This window comes from Ambystoma mexicanum, chromosome 11 (assembly GCF_040938575.1).
Source record: "Ambystoma mexicanum isolate Mex_15411 chromosome 11, UKY_AmexF1_1, whole genome shotgun sequence".
Lineage (NCBI taxonomy): Eukaryota > Metazoa > Chordata > Amphibia > Caudata > Ambystomatidae > Ambystoma > Ambystoma mexicanum.
The window spans coordinates 355392163-355396418 of NC_090934.1; positions in this window are offsets into that span (position 1 = coordinate 355392163).

Sequence of the window (4256 nt, forward strand, 5' to 3'; positions counted from 1 at the left end):
CCGGGGCTGATGGACTTGGTCCAGATGCCCGGGGGTAGGCATCATGACAAAATGGGAGTTCCGAACTTTCAAATGTACTACCGAGCAGCTCAATTGAGGGTCATCTGAGACTGGTTCAATGGGAATCCCGACAACATCTGGCAAAGGATGGATAGGGCAGTGGTGGGAAGGCCCCTGAATGAGGTCCTCTGGTGCCCAAGAGTGGATAGGCCCCCCAACACGTACAGAAGCTGAATTACAGCCCTGATGGGGGATACATAGGATGCTATGGTTAAAAAAGCAAAGATCACGCCCTACCCATCTCCATTCACTCCCCTATTCTGCAACCCACCGTTTACCCCGGGCTGGAGAAAGGAGCATATGTCAGGTGGGAAGAGGCGGGCAGGATTCGCGCAAGGGACATGATGGAGGGACAGGACTTAAGTCATTCCAGCTCTGCAAACAAACCATGGGTTTGCGGGAGGAGGATAGGTACCGCTATGCTCATCTGCGGCACTGGCTCTCTTCTCGAGATATGAAACAATCCACCACCAGAGAATTCACTCCACTAGAAAGGTACTTGCTAACAAATTCCGGTGATAGACAAATGATTAGTAAAATGTACAAATTATTCACCATGCCAGAGGCACAGGTCCAGTGGCCCTATATGAAACAACGGGCAGACACACTGCCCCCCCGACCTCCGAAGAACAGTGGTGGGAAGTGTGACAGTGAATCCCCAAATTGATGAAAGGAATGCAGATCGGGGAAATGTGGACCAGGATACTGGTGCAGTGGCACCTAACACCGGAGGGCTACATAAAATAAACCCCTCTGTATCACAGATGTGTTGGCGGGGCTGCAAAGAACTAGGCACATGGCTCCATGTCTGGTGGTCCTGCCCCATTCATAAACCGTTCTGGGAAGTGGTCAAAAAAGAAATGAAAGGCATCTTTGGTCCCCAAATATGGAGAGAATATGGAGAAGTGATGCTGTGCCTGAATGACGTGCTGGACACCCTCCTGACTAAACCACAGAGGAAAGCATATATGGTCCTAAGTGCGGCAGCCATCTCCCTAATTGCGCAAAAGTGGAAACAAACCACGATCTCCAGCGAACATGAATGGATAGCAAAAATGTGGCATTACACTTTATTGGTATGTGTAACATAAACTATCCTGGGGGATTACACTAAATTCAAGAACGAGTGGGACGCCATCCTGAACTTCCTGCACAAAGACTACCGTGAATAATGATGTCCTCAGAGACTAAGACTATTGAATCTACTATAGACAACGACCCGTAATACGCTGTACATTTGCCTCAGAGGATATGCAGCACAGTGATCCAGGGGAGATGGGGGGGTTTGTCAGGGGAGGGGATTGTTAATGTTCAAAATTTTAAAATGGCAGTAAAAACAACGTTAAAAAAAGAAAAAGCTTCATAAGAAATTGAAGACGCAAAATGGGACGAAATTTATGTAGGGCAAGAGAGTCTAAAGACCTCAGCCTGAACCTGCTGGTGCAGGAGAGGCCAGCGGGGAGGCAGCACCGCCTATCCCGCCCGCTGCGTTGAGATAGCCCAGCGCCCCATCTAGCTTCCCCACTTGGGAGTCAGCGGAGACCATCAGGGTTTTAAAACAAAACAAAAAAAATCCAGGTGCTCATGCCGGGAAGCCTGCCTGCCACCTGTAGCAGCACGGCGGCAGGGCTGCCCACGGCAATGGAGGCAGGCCGCTCCACCGCCAGCCCACCCGGCCCGATCCCACTCATCCTTCGCCGCCCCCCTCCACAGCTCCCCTTTTGGGGGCTGGACGGAGAGGCGGGCCAGTAACAGCACAGGCAGGAGGATTTGGGGGGGTCTCGGGTGGGATCGCTAGAGTCTTCAAACCCCAGCCCGGCCGCACGGGCTGAACTCCAGGTATGTTGGCAAGAGGGAAGGTCACCCGCTGCGCCAGCGGGCCTGGCCACCGCTCGTACACGGACGTGGGACGGCTGGGTCCTTAACGCCCGCCTGCACCATGGCTCAGGACTCGCCCGGCGTGCCAGACCCCTGTCTGCCTGGGCAAGGGTTCCCTCGAGAACTGTTGGGCTTCCCTCGGCTCCCGGCTGATCCCACTCAGGACTTCCTACCGACTGAGGTGCGCTCACCAACGCCCGCATGCTGGGGGGTCAGGGTGGAGGAGCGCGCTCCCGCCTGGCGCGGAGGCTCAGGGTCCAGCTCTGTGAGGAGAGGATGGGGGCCGCTCGGGGCTCCCTCTCTCCGCTGGGGGGACATCTCCGGCAGGTTAACCCAACCCATACAACTTACTTCCCCTAGTCAAGTGTGATTGTCTTCTCGCCGCTCTGTAGGGGCTGATCCGAGGACCTCACCAAACCATCCAATCGGTAGTTGCAACGGGCGGTGTGTACAAAGGGCAGGGACTTAATCAATGCAAGCATATAACCCACACTTACTGGGACCTCCTCGTTCATGGGAAATAATTACAATCCCCAATCCCTATCACAAACGAGGTTCCGCGGGTTACCCGTACCCGTCGGCGAAAGGGTTGACAGACCCTGATCCGTTCAGTGTAGCGCACATGCAGCCCTGGACATCTAAAGACATCACAGACCTGTTATTGTTCGATCTCGTGTGGCTGAACGCCACTTGTCCCTCTAAGAAGTTGAATGCCGACCGCTGGTGGGTCGCGTAACTAGTTAGCATGGAGGAGCAGGGGCGTTGCTAGGGGGGGGCTAAGGGGGCTATAGCCCCATATCTTTTGGTTGTAGCCCCGGATAGAATCTCAGGAGCTACAGCCAAAAGACTAGCTAGCCCCCAGTCCCAACAGTTCTGACATCAGCTTAGCCCCGGGTCTTTTCCAGACCTAGCAACTCCCCTGTGGAGGAGTCTCGCTCGTTATTGGAATTAACCAGACAAATCGCCCCACCAACTAAGAACGGTAATGCACCACCACCCACAGAATCGAGAAAGAGCTATCAATCTGTCAATCCTTTCTGCGTCCGGGAGAGGATTCCTGTGTTCAGTCAAATTAAGTTGTAGGCTCCATTCCTGGTGGTGGCCTTCCGTCAATTCCTTTAAGTTTCAGCTTTCCAACCATACTCCCACCCAGAACCCAAAGACTGTGGTTTCCAGGAAGCTGCTCGGCGGGTCATGGGAATAACACTGCCAGATCGCTAGTCGGCATCGTGTATGGTCAGAACTACGACAGTATTAGATCATCTTCGAACCTCAGACTTTCGTTCTTGATTAATGAAAATATTCTTGGCTAATGCTTTCACTTTGGTTCGTCTTGCGCCGGTCCAACAATTTCACCTCTAGCGGCACAATACGAAGGCCCCCGGCCGTCCCCCTTAATCATGGCCCCAGTTCCGAAAACCAAATAAATAGAACCAGAGTCCTATTCCATTATTCCTAGTTGAAGTATTCAGGCCTGCTTTGAACACTCATTTTTTCAGAGTAAACGCAGACCCCCAGGACACTCAGCCAAGAGCATCAAGGGGGTGCCGAAAGGCAGGGACTTGGACAGGCGGTAGCTCGCCTCGCAGTGGACCACCAGCTCGATCCCAAGATCAAACTACAAGCTTTTTAACTGCAGCAACTTTAATATACAGTATTGTAGCTGGAATTACCGAGGCTTCTGGCACCAGACTTGCCCGCCAATGGGTACTCGTGAAAGGATTTAAAGTGTACTCATTCTAATTACAGTGCCTAGAAAGAGTCCTGTATTGGAGGTGTCATTACCTACCGGAGTTGGTAATTTGCGCTCTTGATGACTTCCTTGGATGTGGTAGCCGTTTGTCAGGGTCCCTCTCCGGAATCGAACCTCGATTCCCCATTACCTGTGGTCACCATGGTAGGCACAGAAAGTACCATCGAAAGTTGATAGGGCAGAGATCCGAATGCATTGTCGCCGTCACGGGAACGTGCGATTGGCCTGAGGTTATCTAGAGTCACCAAAGCAGCCCGGCGAGCCCAGATTGGTCTTGGTCTGATAAATGCACGCATCCCGAGAGGTCCGCGCTCCTCGACATGTATTAGCTCTAAAATTACCACAGTTATCCAAGTAACAGATGGAGCGATCAAAGGAACCATAACTGATTTAATGAGCCATTCGCAGTTTCACTGTACTGTGTGCTTACACGTGCATGGCTTAATCTTTGAAACAAGCATATGCTACAGGCAGGATCAACCAGGTAGCTGTACCTGCTGGAGGATGGCAATGGGGGGAGCTGCGCACCCGCCTCACATTCGCACCCTCTGGGGCCATCTGCAGT